Consider the following 23,939-nt stretch of genomic DNA (forward strand, 5'->3'; position numbering starts at 1 on the left):
GTGAGGGCTTTGTTTGTGTCTAACTCCAGCTAGAAATAACTCTCCACACCCACCTCACGGGGGGGCTGAACCCGTGAGGTGGTGAGCACCTTCAACTCCCACTGACTCCAATAAGAGATGAGGGCGCTGAGCACTTTGCAGGATTGGACTTCTGCAAGACAGAGGAAAGCCAAGCTAAATCAACCCTAAAACAATCCCTTCCCCAATCCCACCCCAGCTGTAATGCCCCATGAGAAGTGAGCAGCAGCACTGCCTTTCCTCCCTTGTCCTGGGGGTGGGGGGTGGGAAGCCACATCATGGTCCTAGGGGTTGACAGCCATGTGCTGACAGTGGGGATTTTGTTCAGGAATATGAAGACAACTCTGGAGCATCGGCACCCTCGCGGGACAGAGCTGGGAAAATTGGGCCCAGCAGGCAGCTCCTTGTGAAGGCCTTTTTACTGTCAAACTAGTTAACAGCCTGTCTGCTGACAGCTGGGCCGGGCTAATTGCAGAATAGGCACTAATTGTTCCACTTATTGGTGGACTGAATGGGCCGTGGAGCGTGAGCTGTCCTCGCACCCTAAAGGGGCTCACTCTAGGTCTGGGCAGCGGCACGTTGGGGTGAGCGCGTGTCCCTGCCCCCATGTTAATCTCAACAATAGGAAGGGTTTCTACATATTCAATATATCATTCCCATTTCTCCTAGTTACGCCCCTTGGGTACATCTCCCTCTTTGGAGTTCACACGTCTCAAATTCATGCCTCCCCCCCACCTAATCTGTCTTGCACTTTGGAAGCACAGCAACCCCCAGCTGAGAACACTGTGGAGTAAGGGTTTCCCAGCATGCTCTCTGCCTGCATGCACACACTCAACCCAATGCTTGGCAATCCCAGTTATTTGTGCAGGGAGTTCCCTCGTCCTCTGCTTGCTAAACAGAGCCAGAGGGGGATTGATTTAAAATAAAACTGTTACGGACGTTAATTGCCATTGATCCAATGCTTTGAATCATTGAGAATGGTATTGGCTCCTGGTTTTTTTATTATCTTTTAAGGCTTGAGCTTACAGTTTATTAGACAGAGGCTTTAGATTTAAAGTACAAGAGTGTTCACGAGGCTCCCACAGAGACAGGATTTTTGTTTTTGAAATTATTATTCTCTTCCCTCTGGAGCCTACACAGGTCAACGAGGTTTGGCATTCAAGTATTTTTCCTAGCAGGTGCGATTGGGGTGAGAATGGAGGGGTGGGGATGGGATTGCAGGACAGCACTGGTGTAATGTACTGTTGAGCACTAGTGGCTCTGCCCACAGGAGTAAGAGAACTGCTGCAAGCAGTTTCTTGTTTAGCTTAAGTGGTAATGGCCTTTGTTTTCGGAGCTGAAAGGCTACAGCTCTAGTTCTTGTTCCCCAGGTGACAGCAATCAAGATTGGATGTTTTTCTAAAAGTTATGCGCTTGGAATTATATGGGGGGAAGTTCTGTGGCCTGTGCTATAGGGCGGTCAGACTAGATGCTCACAATGGTCCCTTTTAGTCTAGGAATCCATGAATCTGTGTGTGTTTTATCTAGGAATTGAAGTGTTGTAGTGGAATGGAACTGTCACTTACGTTTGTCACATGTGAAAGTGGCAAAATTCTCACTGTTTGCGGAAAGAGCATGAAGGAGGCATGTGGAGGGGTGTGTGGAGCTAAGACTTATATGCACAGCTTTTCTTTAGACTTATCGCCACTGATCACAAGGGACTGGCTCAAACTTCAGACTCAGGCTGTGTCTGAGGGAGCAGCTGGATGGGTACAGCTCAGCATTTTAAACCCTGGTCTCATGGCACTTCACATCAGTGAATTAAACTTCTCTCTGTGAAGTAGGGAAGTGCTACTATTCCCATTTTATCAATGGACAAACAAAATCAGAGACAGGCATAGTGGCTTGTCTACTATTAGTCAGCCGTAGAGCTATGAATAGAACCCAGGAAGTCCGAGTTCATATCTCCTGGGTTAGATGCTAGACCAGACTTCCTCCCATTAATATAATCCAGCCTGGTTGACTGGGTTCCCTGCTTTCTTCTGTAGACACAGAAGTTTAAGAGCTTTACACATTGCAGGCAACTGTCAAGGAATCTCAAATTGCAATTTTCTGTCTCATCACCAGGATGATAAAAGGTAGAAATGCTGATTTTTCCCCTCCTCTATACTACAATAAGTGCATTTAGGTATTTTTAGTAAGTAAATTCGACAAAATGCAGAAGCTGCTAAATATAGCAGGTTTGGCTTTTTATTTCACATTAAATTCCATCTGCAAGAACTCTGCCCCACGCATTTGGGAAGGAAATGGAGCAACTCAACAGCAATATATACGTTTTTGGTAGAAAAAGTGGTTCAATTTCATTAATTCACAGCTATATTCCAGCATCACACTGGGCGGTGCTGAAGTGATGTCCGAAAAGGCTCTTTCATTTAAATCGAGGGTTTTTACCATTTCTTTGTGTCCCCAATAGGACTGTCATAAATAAATATCATGACATTTATGAGTAGGTGAGGGTTGGGTGGAAAACAGGGGATGGACAAAAAGAAAAACGTACAATAAGTGTGGCCCCAACAAACCACATGATGACCTTCACCTCAGTCATTTCATTCTGTTTCTGCAATCCTGTTCCTGTCTCTTGCCTGTTCTTTTTCTCCTTAAGCTTCAATCCCGCATTCAAATCCCCAGAGATGGATTCTTCAGCCCAGGCAAACTTGATTACAGAACTGGGACCTCAGGCTGCAAGGTTTTCAGGGGTGGAATTTGACTACCTAGATGCCTGTAAAAGGCCTAGAACACTTCTGGAGTAGGGCCATACATAATAAGGGATGTCGTAAGTTTGCAACACAATGGGGTGATGCATCAAATTGCATTCAAAAATGTCTGCTTGCAATGCAAGCAAGGGTTTTGTAGGTTCTCTTGGAAAGTGATTGCAGGCCCCATAAATATTCTATAAGCCACAGTGTTTGTGGGGTGTGGAATTGTCCTGACACAACTGAGACAATTGTTCCCAGAAACACTGGATCACGCCTGGCTGTTTCGGGGGGAGGGGTGTCAAAGCCTTCCCCAGCCTATGCAACCCGCTGCCCATGGTTAGTGTACGTGTAACGGTTGAGCTGGGGTACTGATACTCTGCCTTGTTGACAATAAACCTTCACCACCGAACTGAGCCTGTGGTCCTTATGATTAACATCGAGGTCTGCTGAATCAGCATGCTCTGCTGGTGCAACTAACACCGGAGCTCCATGAACAGCGTAGGTGCAACACACAGACACACCCAGCAACACTAATAACAATTCTCTCCTTCCCTCCCACCGTCACATGTTCCTCTTTCCTTCTCTCCCTTCTCCTGTCACTCCTTCCCTCTCCTGAGAAGCCCTTGCAGAGAGAAGCAGAGAGTCCCATGCTTTCATGTCAGAGCCCATGGGCAGCCGACCTCTCCTTCCTCCCCCTGCTCTCAAACCTGGTGCCAATAGGGGAGAATTTTCAAAGTAAAATTACAAAGCTCTCTGGCTAATGTTCTACCTATTCTCATCCAGCAGGTGGTTGGAGGCTGGTTCCACACCACTCCCTCTCAGCTCTCCTGCTGGGCATGCCAGAAAGAAATGAATATCCCTCCCATACAGCTGCCTCCAGCCCTGGGCTGCCAGCGGCAGGGCTGGTTCTAGGGGTGGGCGAGCAGGCTGGTCGCCTTGGGCACCAGTTTCAGGGGGCACTGTCCCATTGCACTGCTCCCTTCCCCTCCCCAACCCTTTTTTTTGGCTCCCTTTCCAATTGGTTGACTGGGGTTTTTATTTATTTATTTAAGTCCCCCGTCCGTCCGTCCGTCCACGCTGCTGGGGTGGGGGATTGTGTGAAAACGTTTTCCACCCTGGCTGACAAAACAGCTAAGGCTCCTGGCTGCCAGAGCAGTCATTTCTCAGGCAGGCTTTTGGGGGTCAATCCTTCTGTGGGAGCAGAAGGGGTCCCCTGGCAAAGAGCCCAGCTCCAGGTCCTGACCACAGAATGCAGGTAGAGACGAGAGCGTTCCCTCTCCTGGTGGAGCTGGGTAACTTGTACACCAGGTAAGCTAGCTGCACCCAGCGACTATTCCTCTCCTTGGTGATCAGGACAGCTGGGGATGGAGCAGTTGCCATGGGACAAGCCACCTCAGTCTCTTTTAAATCTCCTGAGTCCTACACTGACTGGTGCTGGGAGGAACCAATCAGATGCTGGGCAAAGCCAGGCCCAAGGGTGGGGAGGAATCTGAAGGTTTTTACTCTCCTGTAAAGTGCTGGTACTGATAGAGATGCTCAGCCTTGAGCACAAATTGAAACTGCTCAGCCTGCTCCATTCATCAGGATCTTCTCTGTATGGCTGCTTACACCTCAGTTAATGAGCAGCCCAGAGAAAGGCACAGCAGGGGATGTGCATGCACAGGGTGGCCACAGAACCAGGGGAGTTTTATCTCCCACTGCTCTTCCTGCCTGCTCTACCCTGCCACTCTTGCACCTCCCCCATCCTATTATTAATTATTATTATTATTATTTGTGTAAACCAGGTCTGAATGAGCTTTCCCCTGACATCTAGTGATGAGCTGGGAGGAAGCAGCTTCAGGACCAGACAGTATTTGCATATACACACCTACTCTGCCTAGGTATTTAGCAGAGGGACCTGCTTTGCCAAAGTGATCTGTTTTGGCAGGTGTTGGGTTACAAGTGCAGGGGTAAGGAAATGTTGTTATCCTTATTGCACGAGTAAAGAGCAGCAGAACTGTGCTTAGCCTGCCCTGATTGAGGGGGGTCACCCAAAACAGAACCTAACTCACTAAGCAGGGGGTAGGAATGCCAACACCCAGCGAAGGAGAGAACGGGTGGGGAATCTTTGGGGGGTGTTGGCCTATTATTCTTGCAGGCATTCTGTGCCTAAAAATTCTGTGCACAGCATTTTAAAATTCTGCAAATTTTATTTGTCAAATAAATGTGGAGGGTGCAGTATAGCACTGGGGAGCACAGGCCATTGCTCTGCACAGAGGGGGGAGATCACTGTGCAGCCCCCCCCGCATGATATGGACTCAGTGGTGAGGCTGCACCCAACCCTGACTCAGTGCAAGGACTGGGCCTGCCTCAGAAATGCCCCAGGGCCCTTCCCCTCCACGCCAGGTATACTAGGTGTGGGCAGGAAGGCTCAGCAAGGCAGTAGAGGGGCTTAGTGTGGGGGGGATCCAGGTGTGGGTTGAGAAGATTCTGTGTGGGGAAATCTGGGTGTGGGTGGCTCAGTGGGGGATCCGGGTGCGTTGGAATCTGGATGCATAGAGGTTTGTTGGGGGGTTCTGCGTGCAACAGTAATGGGACTCTGTGCGGGGCTCCAGGTGAAGGTGGTTGGGGCTCAGCGGGGGGGTTGGGTGGGGGGAGATAGAGCTTGGACGAGGGGTCTGGGTGTGGGGGGCTCAGTGGGGTGTCCAGATGCTGGGGGAGTGGGGCTCAGTGGGATGGGGATCCAGGTGCAGCTGGTTGGGGCTTGGTTGGGTGGGGATCCGGATGCAGGTGGCTCATCGGTGTGGTCCAGGTGCAGGGGGAGTGGGGCTCATTGGGGGTGGGTTCTGAGTGTGGCGAGGCTCGGTGGCGGGTCTGGGTATGAGGGGGTCTGGATGCACAGGGGTTGGATGGATGGGGGAGCAGCTCCCTGTACAGGGATCCCTCCCTTTGCAGCTGAAGAGCGATGAGTGCAGGAAGCGGCGGGGATGGGGGGGAGTTTGTAGAGCTTCCTGCAGCCAGGGGAGAAATCTATGGGTGGGTGTGACCCAGCCCTGGATGCTGGGCAGGGGAAGAGGAAGCCTTGCATCCTCCCAAGCCCAGCCAGGACTAGCAGCTGAGCCCAGCGCAGGGGGTAGGAGCCACCAGCCGGGTCTTCCCCAGTCCCACCCCTTGCCCCATAGAGATTTACCTCTCTGCTGGCTGCCCTGGGCACCCGAAACATACTGCTGGGGAGGGTCGCATGACCCCTCTTGTGGCTTCCCTTTACTTCCCTGTCAGAAAGTCATTTTTCTGCGGGGAAGCAAATACATTTGCTGGGGACATAAATTCTATGCATGCGCAGTGGTGCAGAATTCCCCCAGGAGTAGCCTAAGGAGAGCTAAGCACTAAGTGACCCTTCTCTGCCGTTTAAGGATAGGACTGAATAGACTCAATTGAATGTCCTTGGTTTGTTCAGTGACCACTAGAGCTGTAATCACAGTGAAAGAACTGGCATAAGCAGGGAGGTCCCCCACTACCTGCTGAGAGCCAGATTAAGTGGTGGAACTTCAGATGTGACATCAGAGGTGGGGGTGGTGGCAGTGGGATGGCATCTAGCAGCAGCAGAGAGTGGTAGTGGCCAACAGCAGGACCAGTGGGCAGCAACGGCAGAGTGAAGAGCAGCAACTGAGAGCCTCTTGCAGAGGTGGCTGCCATAGCTGAGGCATTGCTTGATGCCTTCCCACCCACGTAAGGTGGGAGGTGAACTCACGTGAATACACTTCTGCACTCTGAGTCTTCACTGACGAAGGACAATAACTGTGAGTGGGGTGCAGTGGAGGGAGAGGGGTGGTGGTGTGTTAAAGGAACATTTGTTTGTCGGACTTTCAGACTGCAAGCTGAAAACCTGAGGTAAAGGACACTGCCCGATGTACTCTGGGATGGGTGGTTGCTCATGATCATATGCTTCCGAATCGTGGTTGTGGTGTTTTCCCAAATTAATGCTGGGTACCTTTTCCCTTTTTATTAAAAGATTTTTTTTTGGTATACACAAACTCAGTACTTGCGAGTATTGCCTCTTAGAAGCACCCAGGGGTGGTGTTTAATGTTTCCAGATTACGTGGTGGGGGTTTGAGCTGGGTCTGTTTTGTATTGTTAAAGGGAAACCCTAGATATTGAATCTGGTCCTTGTTGCTGTCACCTCTACTCGGCAGAAGGATTACATTTGTATTATGGAAGTGCCTAGGATCCCCAGTCATGGAACAGTGACCTCTCTGTGCTGGGCAGCACACAAATACACCTCTACCCTGATATAACGTGGTCCTCAGGAGCCAAAAAATCTTACCGTGTTATAGGTGAAACCGCGTTATATCAAACTTGCTTTGGCCTTGAGCATTTCTGTTATTAATAGTCACTTCCGGCCCCCTGACTGCCTCCCAAGACCCCAATCCCTATCTAAGCCCCCCTGCTTCTTGTCCCCTGACAACCCCCTCCAGAGACCCCCCCCGTCCCTAAGCACCCCCAGGACCCCACCCCCTACCCAACCCCCCTGCTCCCTGTCCCCTGACTGCCCTGACCCCTATCCACACCCCTGCCCCCTGACAGGCCCCCCAGGACTCCCACACCCTATCCAATGAGCCCTGTTCCCCATCCCCTGAGCGCCTGGCCCCCAGAACCTCCGAACCATCCAGCCCCCCCTGCTCCCTGTCCCCTGACCACTCCCTGAGACCCTCTGGGTGCCCTTATCCAACCTCTCGGCCCCAGCCCGGCACCCTTAACACACCGCTCAGAGCAGTGTGTCGGAGCCAGACACGCTGATGCGCTGATCTGCCGGAGTGCGCAGCCCCGCCCCCCAGAGCACTGCTTTACCGCGTTCTATCCGAATTCGTGTTATATCGGGTCACGTTATATCGGGGTAGAGGTGTACATAACAGAGGGATGGCCGCTGCCTCAAAGAGCTTATTGCCTATCTGCTCTTCTTGGCCCTTACTGCCTGCTTCTTGCATCTCCATCATCTTTTCTGCCTCCTGCACCCCTCCCATCCAATTGCTCCCTCGCCTTGCTGCTCTTCTGCTCTTCCTGGATCTGGACTTTCCACAGCTGGTGGTGTCAGCAATGCAGGGCTCTGATGTGGGCCCTCCTCTGTTTCGTGGGTGGCATCCACCCTGATACTGTGCAGGAAAAGACAGACTTTTCAAGGTTGCTGTATATGGGGTGTGACAAAGTTCCTGCTCTACCTTGGTGGGTCTTGCGCTTATTGGCGGATTTGCTCACCTTGGAGCTTCACGGCAGCCCTCAGCTTGGCTGTTTTTCTGAACCCACAGTCCAGGTCGACTCCTCCTGTGTCTGACCAGGAGTTGGGAGGTTTGGGGGGAACCCGGGCCCGCCCTCTACTCCGGGTTCCAGCCCAGGGCCCTGTGGAATGCAGCTATCTAGAATGCCTTCTGGAACAGCTGTGTGACAGCTACAACTCATTGGGCTACTTCCCCATGGCCTCCTCCCAACACCTTCTTTATCCTCACCAAAGGACCTTCCTCCTGGTGTCTGATAATGCTTGTACACCTCAGTCCTCCAACAGTATGCGTTCTCACTCTCAGCTCCTAGCGCCTCTTGCTCCCAGCTCCTTACACGCGCACCACAAACTGAAGTGAGCTCCTTTTTAAAACCCAGGTGCCCTAATTAGCCTTCCTTAATTGATTCTAGCAGCTTCTTGATTGGCTGCAGGTGTTCTAATCAGCCTGTCTTAATTGTCTCCAGAAGGTTCCTGATTGTTCTGCAACCTTCCCTGTTACCTTACCCAGGGAAAAGGGACCTCCTTAGCCTGGGGCTAATATATCTGCCTTCTATTACTCTCCTATAGCCATCTGGCACGACCCTGTCACAGGGGACTATGACCCCAGTCTCAGTACTGAGCTCTTCAGGGCATGGCACATACCTAGGGTACAAAACCCAGGCCTCATGGGTAGGCAGCTGAGGGGAAGTTCAGCTGTTCTCAGCCAGGGCCGGAGGTAGGGAGGCTGGTGTGGAAGTGAAGGGTAGGGGAAGAAGAGAGGATCCTATGAGCTCCCCAAAATAGCCTCTTCAACCTATCAAACTAAAGGGGGCTCAGATAGGCAGAGCTGCTTCCTGGGAGGAAAACATAGCCCAGGAATCTCTTGCTGACTATGGTGTCTGGGTGCTAATGGTGAGGAGGCTGGGAAGAGCTCAAATGGGCCACAAGGAGCAGTGTCATAGGATAGCCCTGCGAGAAACCTTGTTCCCTTAGACAAAAGCAATGCACCATATGCACTGGACCAAACCCTATGTCATGAAACTGAAGAGCAGAGTGAAGGGAAGGTCACCTGCTAAAGGACAGGTCCTTTGTCAGAATAGGAAGTCAGAGCAAGACACAGCCATTTGGGTCACATGTCACCCTGCACCCCAGGATTCCTGTTCTCTCCCATCCATGTGCATTGCACAAGGCCTGGGTCTCCCCTGCCTTGCATCTTGTGTCATTGTTTACACTTGTGCCAAGTGAGGGGAGAATTCTGAGCTGGTGGCATTTTACAGCCACTGTGCCCAGGTGTAGATGACAACACAAGGTTCAGGGCAGGGGACAGTCAGGCCCTAGGCATTTAAAAGGTATGACGAATGTCCCACCAGCACATTGTGGTAAACTGTTTTGGAATAAAGAGGTGGAAACCATCGACCTGGATTGAATGAACACTGGATGCTGCCTGGAGGAGAAGAACCTGGCCTCGCTCTGTGCCCATTTAGTGCCGTGGGGCATCACCCCTCCCCTCAGAACTTTAACGTTGGTGGACACCTGTTGTTTGGATTTATCTTGCAAAATAAATATTTGATAAAACCAAATATTGCTAAAGGCCATACTGATCCATTAACTTATTCCTTTAAGCAATAGAACAAACAAAGCAACTTCATTAGTTGTAATATAATCTGCGTGTGTGCATGCATAGAGCTCCCGCCTCTGCAAGATAGAATCTGACTTGCTTAGATAAGTGTGGGGACCTCTAGAGGGGAGAGAGATAAAACCAAATACAATTACAGCTAATGAAGATTTTCCTGTAGCCCAAGGGGGTGGTGGTGGGGAGGCAGCTGTTTGATTGGAGATTCCTGATCTCCATTCCTCCAAGGACCCTGAAATCTGTGTGGCCACAAGCTCATCACACAAGGCAGAGTGGAGTCTGAGACTTTATTCCCTAGCCCAGTTTAGGACTAAATTTAGTGCACCATTGCAGCAGAGAACTGCAAAACTTACAAAGTCAGGGAATTCTCAGTTCAGGGTCCAGCAACAACCTGACCTCTGACCTCTGCCTGCTTCTGCATTAAAAAAATATAATCTCACAGGGGCAGGGGATGGGGTGAAAGTCAGGGCATGAGGGACTGTGGTGAAAAGGGGGAGAGTTGGGACCAGACACCAAGGTGAAAGGGAAGAGAATAGGTGCTGTACATTTGCAGGATGTGGTGCCCGTTTCCTCTCAGAATAGTGCTCATCATTGCTCTGTGGGTCTTGGTAAGAAATGTAATAGTAATAGAAAAATAAAAATACTTTGCCTTTCTCTGGGTGCTTCTGTCTGATGATCTCAAAGTGCTTTACAAACTTTTCATTAACTAAGCTTCTCAACCCCCTATGTAGATCGGTCTTATTCTTGTTTTATAGATGTGGAAACTAAGACACAAAGATCCCACAGCAGAGCCAAGCAAAGGACCCAGAAGCCCAATCTCCCAGGCCTGTGCATTAACTGCAATACTGTCCTTCCAAGTAGTTACCTCTGTTAGAAAGGGGAAGTGATTGCTCAAAGACAGAGGCAGAGCCAAGACTAGAACCCAGGCGTCTGGACCACATGGCTAGAGAACACTACCATCTTTTACCAATCCAGGTGCATTTGGGGCCATTTTCATTCTTGGGATTGCGCCTCCTGTCCTGCTGAGTCACAGCTTCATCTAGCTAAGTCACACCGTGAGGGCATTAAGCATTTGGGGACTTGGTTACTCTAGGTTTTGGCATTGGACTTAGGCCAGACATCCCAGATTTTTGGTGAAGTTTGGGCCTGGTCAGAAACCTTCCAGCCCTTCTTTAGTCCTTTTGTTTGTCTGCCATCTCTGCATCATTTACCTCAACACATACTTCCTGAGAGCACTTGGCCATCAAAACCTGCCCTGCTGGCAAGGGAAAGGCATTGTGGCTGTGGCCTGATTTCCCTCCCCGAGCTATCACCCCTCAGAGGGGGAACTCAGAGCAGTGATGTCATGACATTTAACATCTGACATACTCTTGGTAGATGAAAATCTGGTCCTGTTAGGAGGAAAAAGGTGAGGCCATGGATGGTAAATTTTCTCCCACCCCCACTCCTTTCCTCAAAGCAGAGGCTTCTCTGACTCTTTTCACTGGTGGATAGGGCTGTCACACCATGTTAAGTCAGCCATGTCTCGCAGCATGTCCCTGCCACTCCCCACGCCCCCTCTGTCTGTGAGGTGAGCCAGGGAAACACAGTTTGCTACAAAGCGGGGCTCTCTCCTGCCTCACCTTCCGCCAGGCCAGAGAAGGAGCAGTGGCTTTCACAGCCAGAGAAATGGTTTGTTTATTTGTGTCCTCATGTGACACAAATCCCTCCCCCTCTGCACTGATATGCAATCAGCAGGGACTGAAAGGTACAGACTGGGGTTCCTTGAATAACGACTGCAACACAGCTGTCACTAAGCTACACACCATGGCCATTTAGAATTCATGGTAGCAGCTAGGGTAGAACTCAGATCTTCCTGTTCCAAAAAACACAAGCCTCTACCACTGGAGCTAGAGGAAAATCTCTGTTAACTTTGCAGGGCCTATGCCTCCTAGTAGAGTATATGGTTGCCAACTCTGACTGAAGCAATTCCGGGAGATTTTGTCCCCTAACATGACATAATGTCATTTTCTTAAAATTTCCTATTAAAATCTCTCGGATTGCTTTCAATAGTCACCAGGAGAGCAATGCTGATTCCAGGAGACTCCAGGCCAATCCTGGAGGGTTGGCAACACTAGTAGAGCAGGTCTGATTCCCTCCAGTAGAGGACAGCGATGCACACACCAGCCAATCATTCTAGTATGTTCAATGTTAAGCAGAGGGGATTACGATTTATTGGGGCCTTTGGCACAAAGACCATTTGGGCCTCCCACACCCCAGTGGCCCAGCGGCGCTGGAACTAGGGGAATCAGGGGGGCCATGGCTCCCCCACTTTTAAAAGTGAGAGGACCCTGCCTGCCCACTTTTTAACATGGGTGTAGTATAGGGTTGCCAACTTCCTTTTTGCAGAAAACCGAACACCCTTGCCCCGCCCCCACCCCTGCCCTGCCCCTTCTCTGAGGCCCTGCCCCTTCTCTGAGGCCCTGCCCCCACTCACGCCATCCTTCCTTCCTCCGTCGCTCACTCTCCCCCATCCTCACTCATTCATGCATTTTCATCCGGCTGGGCTAGGGGGTTGCGGTGCAGGAGGGAGCTCCGGGCTGGGGCAGGGGGTTTGGATGCGAGAGGGGGTGAGGGCTCCGGCTGGGGGTGTAGGCTCTGGGGTGGGGCCAGGGATGAGGGGTTTGGTGTGTAGGAGGGGGCTCCAGGCTGGGGCAGGAGGTTGGGGTGCGGGATGGGGTGTGGGCTCCAGGAGGGAGTTTGGGTGCAGGAGGGGGTTCTGAGTTGAGGCAGGGGGTTGGGGCACAGGAGGAGGTTCGGGGTGTGGGCTCAAAGCAGCGCTGACCTCAGGCAGCTTCCAGGAAGTGGTGACATGTCCCTCCAGCTCATAGGCAGAAGGGGTCAGAGAGCCTCTGCGCACTGTCCTCGCCCACAAGTGCTGCTCCCACAACTGCCACTGGCCATATTCCTGGCCAATGGGAGCCGTGGAGCCAGTGCTCGGGATGGCGGCAGTGCACGGAACCTCCCTGGCTGCGCCTCTGCCTAGGAGATGGAGGCACACGTTGCTGCTTCCTGGTAGTCACCCGAGATCAACGTCGTCCACAGTCCGAACCCCCTCCCATGCCCCAACCCCCTGTCTCAGCTTGGCCGCCTGGAGACCGCTCCCTGAACCCCCTCCCATGCCCCAGCATGCCTGGGACCAACCGGACTTTTAATGGTCCAGTCTCTGGTCAGCACTGCTGCCGTCATGGTCCCTTTTCGAGCAGGCATGGATGCCTGACGACGCTAGTGTAGTAACCTCGGGCAGGCATGGAACGGCGGTGGCATGGGCTGTGCTTCACTGAGGGGAAGCTGATAAGGTGCTCGGCTCCCCTGCCATGAAGCGCAGCCCCAGCTAGCGGTGTTAGTGTCTTCCTGGTGTGGGGCTCAGGTGGACCTTAGCCCCCCTTTGCCATGGGGCCCCACCCCCTGCTCCTCTCCTCCCTGAGGCCTCACCCCCTGACCAGGCCAGAAGCTGAAGCCAGGCTGTGGTAAGAGCTGCCCAGGGAGCCCGGGCTGCTGTGGGGAGCCTGGGACTATCCACCTGCCCTGCATGGCGCACCCCAGGGGGCAGGGACATGTGTCAGGGACTGCTTTTGGACCCCCCAGCCCCACCACCGACAGTTCTGGCACCGGTGGCTCCTCCACTTCTACATAGGTTCCAGCGCTCCAGCGGGGCCTCCCAAATTGGCCAGGGCCCCTGGGCCTGGGCCCCGTGGGCATGTGCATTAATCCGCCACTGGTGTTAAGGAGTAAGTCCCAGGATCGACTTAGCTCTCAGTAGCCCCAAGTTGGCTGTTTGTTTGCTCTGGGTTACTGATTCTGCTTCCAAATCAAATGTTTGGTGTAGTCAGAACTGATTTCTTAGTGCCAGAGAAACGGGATGGCTCTCACCATCAGTGTATGAATGTAAAAGGCGGCAGGGGCAGGAGCTGAGCCAGATCCCCAGGGAAGGATGGAAAGTGCTCCCACCCCCTTCAGCCTGGCTGGGCCTGTAATGACAACCTACCTGATGGCTGCTTGGTGCTTCCTGTGTGAAATGAGCTGGTGGTTCTCAGTCCAATTCCAGAAGACAGGTGACCTCACTTCAGAAGCCACCATCACCACAGCTGGTGCAAACTGGTCCCCTGGTAGGAAGTCTCAGAACAGAGAGCAAGCATCTGGGTGTTGGTGACTGAGCCTCCCCTTGCATTGGCAGAGGAGGGGGCCTCTAGACCACAGTGGAGCCATACTGGGGAAAGGGAGCTTCCACTGCTGCTTCCAGGGTTGTACCTGTTCAGTGGTAAACCAAAAAGCCAAGTCTAGGTTCCAATATCAAATACACCTGCATCAATCCAAAGTGACTCCACGAAAGTTAGTGGAGTTACTCTGGATTGACACCAGTATAATCAGGACCACAAACTGGATCTCAGTCTCAGAGCGGTCAAAACAGCACCTTCACCACTTCCAAATTCACTAAAATCTCTGCCTTGGAAATGTGAACTAGATTCAAACCCTGCTCCCACGTGCTCCAGCTCCCCCTCCCAAATTGGTCCCATGCCCCCATTGCCTGTGAATGAGGCTGGAGCATGTGGCTGGAGTTCACGCTGAGTGCCACAGGGATCTAGAATAAATACCGCCATGTAATAGATTTTTATCCACTGCCTTGCTGTAATCCCCATCTGAATCCCTTCCAAATTGCAGTCAGGCGGCTGTTTGTACAACTCAAACATTGATTCAGCTGCCTCTAGGAAGGGATGGAGGGTGCGTGAGTGGGAGGGAGTGCCAGTCAGGGAGCTGGGATAATGAGGTTTTTTGGTTGCACACTGAAGGGTTAAATTCTTTTTGCAGCGTTGGGTGCTCCTTCCACACACAGGAGGAGGAGGTATTTATAGAAAGGATAATTGTTTAAGCAAGAAAAGTGGCACCTCAAGGAGCTCTCCTGTTGCTGTGTAGGGGGGACATGGAAAATGGGACTCCGGCAGCTCCTGGGCAGGGGTGTACCGCGTATACACACGTCGGCAGCAGAGCCGCTCTGGGGGGAGGAACAGGAGCTCCGAGGGCTGGGGAACGTGTAGAGTACAGAACGGAAGGGCCGGGGCTGGTGGAGCGTGGATGTTCTTGGACGCTGAGCTGCAGCCACAGCTGTGCCTCAGAGCACGAGGCCCATTGTCACGCTGTGCCCTGCAGGCTGTGTGGTGATTCACCTTCACGGGTGCTTCATAAAACGCAATACACTTAGCACTTTGCAACCGTACAGAAAATTAATTCTTCCTCCTCTCTCCTTGTCCTTCCCCTCCCCAACAACAGCGGTAATGTAGTGTCATTAGCCCTATGCTATAGATGGGGAAACTGAGGCACGGTTATCCCACGAGACTAGAATAGAGAGGGGCAGGGATTTGCCTGAGGTGACAGAGGAAGGAAGTATCACAGCTACGGCTAAGGACTCTGTGAGTTTCTGGCTCCTGTTCTCAGGCCCTTCTTTTTAGTTTCTTGATGAAAATGTGTGTGTCAGATCCCTCCCTGCAGCCTCATTCCCCCTGCAGACCTGTGTGGCTCTCCCTAATTAATGGCTATGCCTCATCTCTTCCTCTATTGATCACTAGTTTAGGAGCAGCTCTTCTCACATCAAGGCAGGCTGCAGGTTCTAGTTGGGTGCTGCTGATTCAGCTGTGATGTGGCTCTGAGATGAGGGGCAGCCTCATGACAGCAGGGTGTGTGGGGCAGGAAAATAGCGCCAGCACCCACCCAGTGAATACCCATGGCTTAAGAATGACAGGCACGCCCAGCTGCAGTACGTACACGCACACACACACCAACGCCATTTACGTGGGGCTCCACTGAGAGAACTACACTCTATTTCAGTGGGTTTTCTTTGTATTCAAGTCCTGCACTTATATCTGGTGATCACAAAAGTACGAGGCTGAACCTTTGAGAGCAGGGCAGAATATGAGCTGGTTTGTGCCAATGCACCTCAGCCCTGCCCTCCCTTTCCCCCAGCTATTGCATTCTCCTCCCCCTTCGCCAGATCAGCCAATGCTTCCTTCGTCCTGACCTGCCGCACTCCCGGCTATTCTAGCCCTGCTTAGAACATCTGACACACTGGCCTGTGAAAAGCACGCGGCAGAAAATGCGGGGAAAGAGAGAGGATACTGGAGACTCCTTGGAGAGAATGCAAAGGGCTGGTCGATACTGAACGCAGACGCTCAGTGCCCTCGCCCTGGAGTCACTATTTCATTTGTAGCTGTTCACAGCTGCAGGGGCACAACCTTGTCCCCAGTGCACAAGGGGTTAATCCAGGTTTCCTTTCCTGTCCTCTGAACACATGTGCACAGGGAAGGGCTCTGGAAGAGTGCCTGGGCTCCAAGGCAGTGACTGTGTGGGACTCTTTGGGCATGTTACCCTGCTTGCTTTCCGCTCCTAAAGATTCTCTGCTGATCAACAGACCTTCCCGCAGGTGGCTCTACTTTATTTCTGTTTATCCATCCCACGCGCTCTCAACAGCATTATTTTCCCTCTACGCAATATTCCACTGACACAGATGGGATCTATACCCAGGCCTGCCACAGACGTGGAGGGCCCTGACCCAGCAAAAGTTCCCTGGTGGAGAGGGGATCCCTGCCGGGGTGCCACACTCAGCGTGCTGCATGCCGGGTCCTTGTACCTGCACCCAGCATGTAGGCTTGTTTCTTTGCGGGAGTGAGTGTGGGCCTGGTGGAGCTATGACTGTGTAGCTCCACCAGCCATTCCCTCTGTGTAGGGGGAGAGAACCAGTCACCGCGGGTACTGCGGGCTTCAGCTTCCTGCTGGGTAGTTCCACTCCCATTCTGCGGCCTGGCATGAAGGAGGATAATTTATCCTCCTCCCGCACCATCCCCACTGTGGATCATGTGGAGTAGACCAGTTACTCAGACCAAATTGTGGTCAAGGGTGTGGCCCATATGCCAAGTCATGAGTGTGATTTAAGTAGGCACTGTGTCTTGCCCTGTGCTTTGTACAGCATGGAGCTGGTGATTAATGAGTGATAAGTAAAACAAGTCCTGTTTCCTTTCTGCTTGTGCCGGAGGGTCAGATCTGCAGCCTACAATGGTCCGACTGGCACTGGGATAGCTCCACAGAGTCCTCAGCAGATATGGCTTGGCAGAGAGCTGTGCTCAAAATCCCCATGGAACATGCATGTATCGGGGAGCTGCAGAAAGCTGTGGCCCCAGATAAATAGCAACCTTCAGTGCGTAGAACAGATTAGACTCCAGCCCCTGAAAAATACTGAGAAAAGCGGTAGGGAGGGATGCGAATTCCCTGGCTGAGACATATTCAGCCTCATTCTGGTGCCAGGGGATAGATAACTGGTGTGTGGTGGGGTCTCTTGGGCTGCTGTCCCCTACAAATAGTCACCGAGGTGCAGTTTAACCAAAGCCACATTTGAGCAAGTGTAAGCGGGGGAATAGTCCCGCTATTGTGGGGAACTTTCCTGGCTTCTGCACTACCCCGGTGATGTGGGCTAGCGAAAGGATCTGAGTCCTCACTCCCACTTCCTTTACCCAGTGGCCTCCCTGCCCTTGAGGACTCCCCTTCCACTATCCTGTCTGGCAGAGTCCTCGTAACCCCAATAAGGCTGGGCCCAGGATTCCTGGGGGGCTCGACTCCCAGCCTTGCTGTGGTCACCTAGGACAGGGGCTAGGGTGTCCCCACTCTGGGGTACTCTCTCTGCATTGGGCACCTCTCTGACCCACTGACCATTACATACAAGTTAAAGCAAATGCAAGTTATTTAATCAACAATTAATTTTAAAAAGAATAAGGAAAAATGGGAAAGGTTAAAGGAAACACATCAACCTGCTCTGTGGCAGGGAACATCACAAACAGTGTCTCTGGAATCTCCGGGCAGTTCACAGTCTGTTCCTTGTAAGTCCCAGGCCGCCTTCTCAGGCCCTGGCTGTGCTGCAGGGATGCTGTGGGCTGGACACTTGCTCTGGTGGTGGCCACACGCTCTCAGGCTCTAAGTGGTAGGACCCTGTCGGGGTTACGATCCAAGCCTGGCCTGCAGAGCCCCTGCTGAGATGTCTCCCTGTGCTGGGCCCGTTGCCCAGGGTCCCCCTCGCTCTCCCCAGCTGCTCACCGCACCCAGCTCCAGACTCCTCCAGCCCCAGCTCCACCACTCTGTCTCAGCACTGCTGCTGCTCTGCCTCCAGCTCCCTGGGCTGCTTCTTTGGCCCCTCTGCCTCTGGTTGCTACAGCTCTGCTTCCAGGACAGGTCTGCTCTGCAGACTGCTTCTGTGACTCTGCTCCCAGCACTGACATGCTTCATGGGCTGCTTTTCTGGCCCCTCTGGCTCTGGTTGCTGCAGCTCTCCTCCCAGGGCAAATCTGCTCTTTCTGGGCTGTGCCTCTGGCTTTGGGGCTGCAGCTCTGGTCCCAGGACAGGGTCTGCTCTCTCTGGATCTGGCACGGCTCTGCTCCCCAGCTCAGCTTGCACCCCTGCTTTCTCTTTAGCTTGGCCCCACTCTGTCTGACCCAGGCAATTCCAGCTCACATGGAGGAGGGGACCTCCCTGGCCTCGTGATTCCCTGATTAGCCTGCCCGCCCTCTCATTCAGGCTGACCTGGAGCATTGGCCTTTCCCCATTGTTCCTGGGGACTGTCGGTCTCCGGGTCCTGATTTCCTGTAGACCCCCCTTTTAATACTGGGAGCTAGCCAACCAAAACACCCGCACTGAATGTTAATAAGGGGGCAACAGTCCCCTTACACAAGGCCTCAAGTTCAGCCTGCCAGGCGTGTTCATATACCAGAGAAACATCTGAGCAGTTCCCAGCTGGGGTACTTGGGCCCAGGGCTGATTTTCACACCTACATCAGATAGGTGGGCTGCAGTTGCAGGAATGAGGTATGAGGGTTGTGTGGGGATGGTGGCAGCATGCGGGGGAGTGAAGAGGGGGGTGATGGAGGCATTTGGCTAATAGCTGGACTGACTTAGCCACAGAGACCAAGTTGAAATGTATGGAGCGAGAGGAGAGGAATGCTAGCTCGGTTCCAGGAGAATCCTGGTGGAGTTGGAACAGCCAAAAACCCAGGGTCATTTTGGGAAAGGGTGGGAAAGGAATAGAGGTGTCCACTCACTGAGATAGTGAGAGGCTTAAGGCTCCTCAGTGCTGGAGAAAGTAACTGAGTCTCCTAGAGCTCGGAGCCCTGCTTGAAAATGATGGCGGCTGACAGATCTGGGATTAATCTAAAGGTTTCAGCTCTCTGAGCACCAAGTGGAAATTTGCCTGGAAACCACAATGCACGAGCTGAGTGTGACAAAAGCACTGCTTGGAACGGGGGGGGAAGAAGGGGGGTCAAGGTTGGAGGGCTCTTACATCCCCATTATCTACAGAGGCTGGAGACCTAGTCTCCTGCACTCCCAGAGATGCACTGGGCAAAAAGGGACAGTATTGTATGCTATTGAGAGTGTTATGAAATAGGCCACATTTTTTCTCATTAGGCCTAAATTTTCAAACACAGCCTCCGATGTGGGCACAAGTTTGCATTTCTAATTAGATGTGAATGCAAAACTGCACCCACAATTATCAGTACTCACAACTGCACATAGCTACCTGATTGCATGCTCAAAGCAGACGGGTGTGTAAATGGCTGTAGCTGTGGGCACAAATAGCTGTAGCCATACTGTGTCTGCATTTAATTATGGGTGCAAGGTAGCACTTGCAGTATTGGAGAGTGAGTTGAAGCCTGCCTAAGAATCAGAGCCATGATACATTTATACAGACATGTATGTTCCCCCACAACAAATGCTGATAGCTTATATTAAGGCTGCTCGAGTATACTTCCCCACAACACAACCCCTCAAAAACAAAGATATAATAAATTAAGGCAACATTCACATCCAATATTGATCTGCGAGCATACCCACACACCAGTACCCTCTCTAACACATTTACTTTCACATCAACAATACTATCATCCTCACTGCGCACATCAAAGAACTGACCATCACAGTGCAATGCACAACCTTAACTCCAATCTGTTAATTTGTTAGATTGTTATGTAACCTTCTTTGAATGTACATCCTCCGTGCACTGGTATATGGTTTTGTTAAGGAATATGGATACTATCGTTGAGCAGATTATTTTAAAGTCACAAGGCCCCATCATTAACTGGCGTAAATCAGTGTGGCTCCATTGACTTCAATGGCACTTTGCCCATTTACACCAGCTGAGGATCTAGCCCTTAATATCAATCTATAATAATGCTTGTCTGTGTTTCTCTCTAGCCAAGATATTTGGAGTACATAATCAGCTTTGCATTCTTTTCCTGGCTCCCATACGGCATAACTGTAATTTTCAGACCATAATTGTTATTAAATGATTAAATCATGTAGCATGGGAAGGTTAGTTTAAGGTTGTGCATTGTAGTCTGATTTCCAGTTCCTTAGGTGTGCACTGAGGCTGATAGTACTTGAATTAAAATTGGTGTGGTAGGGTGAGTCCTGAGTGTGCACCGTGTACAAATTGCACACGCAAGTGGTTCTGGTCACACAGCTTCACAGAAACAAATCATGACCCAATCTGACAATGTGCCCCTCACAGTGATGGAAGCCGTGAGAAGGGATTCTCACTTCCCTGCTCCACGGACGCAATCATTCTCACAGCCACCACAGCAGTCTCACCCCAGGTCTCAGAAAAGCTTGAAGGACTGAATTGCAACAAAGCTACCACTAATTCTGGAAGAGGCTTTGGAGCAGGAGGGTGACACTGCAGCTGGAGTCTGTTTGCCCATCTAATCTATTAATCTAGATCTATTTTTGGCTTTCTCTAACGTGCTGTAATGAAGAGTGTGAACTCAGTGCTGAGTCCCTACAAGGCTGTATGGCTAGTTTGGCTGGAATACAGTGGCAGCTCTCCCACTCTTTTAACAGGGGCCGCATGCGCTCCCGTTTATACCCATGTAATACATTGGGTTAGTGGGTGATTGTCTCCCTCTATCAGCTGGCCCCAGCAACTGTAACAGCTTGCTGCTTACAGCTAGTGAATGAAGATACTCCTACAGTTCAAATTCCTGCCATAAGAGATAATTCTACTATTCCTAATAGATCACTGTTAGGAAGTTGTACCGGGGGGCCTGCCCCTTTAAGGGCCAGAAGGCGTCGGGTCAATTCGCTCTGTTCCATTAGCCCTGTCCTGCTGCACCTGTGCTGGACTTGGACTTAAAGGAAGGAAGCCCCGCAGTAGTGAGCTGGCTGGAGAGTGGAAGGTTGTGAGGAGCCAGATGAGTGCAAAAGGCAGGCAGAGGCCTGTGAAAGACTCTTAAGCAGGAATGCCTGAGACTGGCTGTTTGGGAAAGAGCAGGGAATGACGCGAAAGAGTACAGGAATGGCTGAGAGGAGGAGGTGGTAAGGAGCCCAGGCAGGATGGAAGCTGAGCCCAGAGGGTGGGCAGAGGAATGCCTGAATTAGAGGAGAGAAGACAGACTCCATGAGAAGGGGCACAGTTTGGGACTGGGACAAAGATTTTGTGCTTTGATGTTTTGGGACTTGAGCCAGGCCACTGCTATAAGAAAGGGGGCTGCCAGCTGAGCCTAGTGGGGCCAAAGTTGCTTGTCTTTGGGTGTTGTTTTCAGACTTGGGTTCCCTGGGAGGGCTGCCCTTTTGTTCATGACTTTGCTGAAGGGTCAAGTCACTGGCAAATCACCTTTACAGTGGGAGTAGGGTGGAGATTGTTGTGGGGAAACTGAGGCAGAGTGGGTGCAGTGCTGGGCCTTTCTGTGAGGGGTTGTTTTAGGATGGTGAGTCATGTAATATGCACTCTGATATCCAGCCTAGATTTTCACTGTTTTATGTTCATCCCATTACTCCCAGTTATGCCCCCTTATACAACCCTCTCTTTGGTGTGTACTCCCTTCCAGGGCTTCTAGACAACTGCCATGTCACTCACTCACTTGTCTTTTTATTATGATTTAAATAATTGCTATTAATCACTATTAGTTACTATCAGGTATGTTTCTAAGGTGCCCACTCCAGCCATGCTGTGTATATATAACTTGAACTCTTTTAATTTTATCTTGTAAATCAGACCCAGACTTTCTTCATCATTTACGTTGCTTTTCTCTGAAGTCCCTCTGATGTGTCAATATCTTTCTGGGACTGAGGTACATGGAAATGTCCTTTCCAAGCTCAGCTTGGCAGCGAAGTTAGTTGCTTTGAGATCTAAGGATGGAAAGCACCGTATAAGTGCTGTGTATTGTCAGGAGCTTCAGAAAAGGGACTCTGTGGACGACCATTGCGTTTTGCCTTTGTTCCCCCTCCATGATGTCTGCATTAGTGCATTTCAGTTACAGATGATGGCAGTTTCTCTTTGCTGTGAGCTCAGCCTGGAGGCAGGAGGTGAGCCTATGATGGAAAATGCTGTGAGTTTCACAGAGCGCTCCATTGCCTGTGCTTTCTCACAACCCAGAGGTTCGATGAGGGAATTCTTTGGCTTGATGTTTTAAGCATCAGAAAGAGTGACTCAGGGCACATCCACACTGCAATCGTGGGGTTTGATTGCAGCTCACGTAGACATACCTGAGCTAGCTTTGATTTAGTTACCGGAGCAGTGACGACATGGCAGCTCAGGCTTCAGCATGGGGTAGCCATTCTAGTCCTTATGGGGCAGTGGGGGGCACCTTGTGTAACTTGTGATGCAGCCTGTCCTGCTGTGACTTCACTGCTCTGCTACCCGAGCATGCGACATTAAAGCCAGCTCGGGTACATCTGCACGCGCTGCAATCACACCTCGTGACTGCAGTGTAGCGAGACTGTCCCTGACTCTGGGAAGAATTCAGGATGGGTGAATGAGCTTGGATAAAATAATAACAAACCTGACCTTCGCCCAGAACATGAAGTGACACTGTCTCCCAATTCCTGTCCTCTCCTGACTCGCTTGAAGCTTGGGAAAGTTGGAAATGTAATTGTAAAACATTTTGCTTTGTCAGGTGTCTCTGCTTATCCAAACTATCTCCACACATGGGCTGGATCGTGCCAGCCTAACCCACAGTGTAGTGGGGGAGGTGAATAGACGAAAAGAAGCCATTTGCCCTCTTGTGTAGGGGCCGGGCACAATTCATGTCCTTCTGCCCCCAATATGTGGGGGGCGGGGATCTAGTGCAGACAGAGTGGCAGGTTCCCCAAAGTAGGAAGGGCAAAGCAAGGGCGGGGACGTATCCCTCTCTCCACCCACCAGTGGAGCTAGGTGGCAGCGCATGCTGCATCCCATGTAATGGGATAGCAAGGGCCAGGGGAGGTAGTGTGCTTGCCTTTGGTCAAGTGCCTCTGGGAGTATCCACCAACATGCAATCCATCTCTAGGCCCCAGCCTACACTGTAAGCAATGGCTGGAAGCCTCTATATTCCCTCAAGCTGGGAATTTCCCCAAACCAGATTCTCTTTGGCAGGATTCGTGGTGCTTCCTGCACCAGCTTGGGCCATAAAGATAGTGATAAGAAAAGGAGTACTTGTGGCACCTTAGAGACTAACAAATTTATTTGAGCATAAGCTTTTGTGAGCTACAGCTCACTTCATCGGATACGTTCAGTGGAAAATACAGTGCGGAGATTTATATACACAGAGAACATGAAACAATGGGTGTTATCATACACACTGTAAGGAGAGTGATCACTTAAGATGAGCTAATACCAGCAGGAGAGCATAGGGCCTGAGGAGGAAGTCTACATAGCCAGACAATCCTGCTGTCAGGGTGCCAATGCCTGAGATGATGGGGCATCCAGGATTTCCAGGTTTGTGGATCTTGGGTAGCAGATAGAATACCCCAGGTCGGGGTTCCAGGGGTGTGTCTGTGTGGATTTGTTCTTGTGCTTTTTCAGGGAGTTTCTTGAGCAAATGCTGTAGTTTCTTTTGGTAACTCTCAGTGGGATCAGAGGGTAATGGCTTGTAGAAAGTGGTGTTGGGGAGCTGCAGAGCAGCCTCTTGTTCATATTCCGACCTGTTCGTGATGACGACAGCACCTAGTGACAAACACCTACAAGATCTCTATCAAGCATTCTTACAACTACAGTACCCACCTGCTGAAGTGAAGAAACAGATTGACAGAGCCAGAAGAGTACCCAGAAGTCACCTACTACAGGACAGGCCCAACAAAGAAAATAACAGAACGCCACTAGCCATCACCTTCAGCCCCCAACTAAAACTTCTCCAACGCATCCTCAAGGATCTACAACCTATCCTGAAGGACGACCCATCACTCTCACAGATCTTGGGGAAACAGGCCAGTCCTTGCTTACAGACAGCCCCCCAACCTGAAGCAAATACACACCAGCAACCACACACCACACAACAGAAC

General features: G+C 51.3%; 1 long non-coding RNA gene across 1 annotated transcript; it reads left to right on the top strand.

Moving 5' to 3' along the window:
• Positions 1 to 5,007: 5,007 nt before the first annotated feature.
• On the top strand, positions 5,008 to 22,845 carry LOC122466464. Its single transcript, XR_006291971.1, has 4 exons — positions 5,008 to 5,174; positions 8,687 to 8,691; positions 17,041 to 17,045; positions 22,834 to 22,845. It is a non-coding gene; the product is annotated as an uncharacterized LOC122466464 (long non-coding RNA).
• Positions 22,846 to 23,939: the final 1,094 nt, after the last annotated feature.

This window comes from Chelonia mydas, chromosome 6, assembly GCF_015237465.2.
Source record: "Chelonia mydas isolate rCheMyd1 chromosome 6, rCheMyd1.pri.v2, whole genome shotgun sequence".
NCBI classification, from domain to species: Eukaryota; Metazoa; Chordata; order Testudines; family Cheloniidae; genus Chelonia; species Chelonia mydas.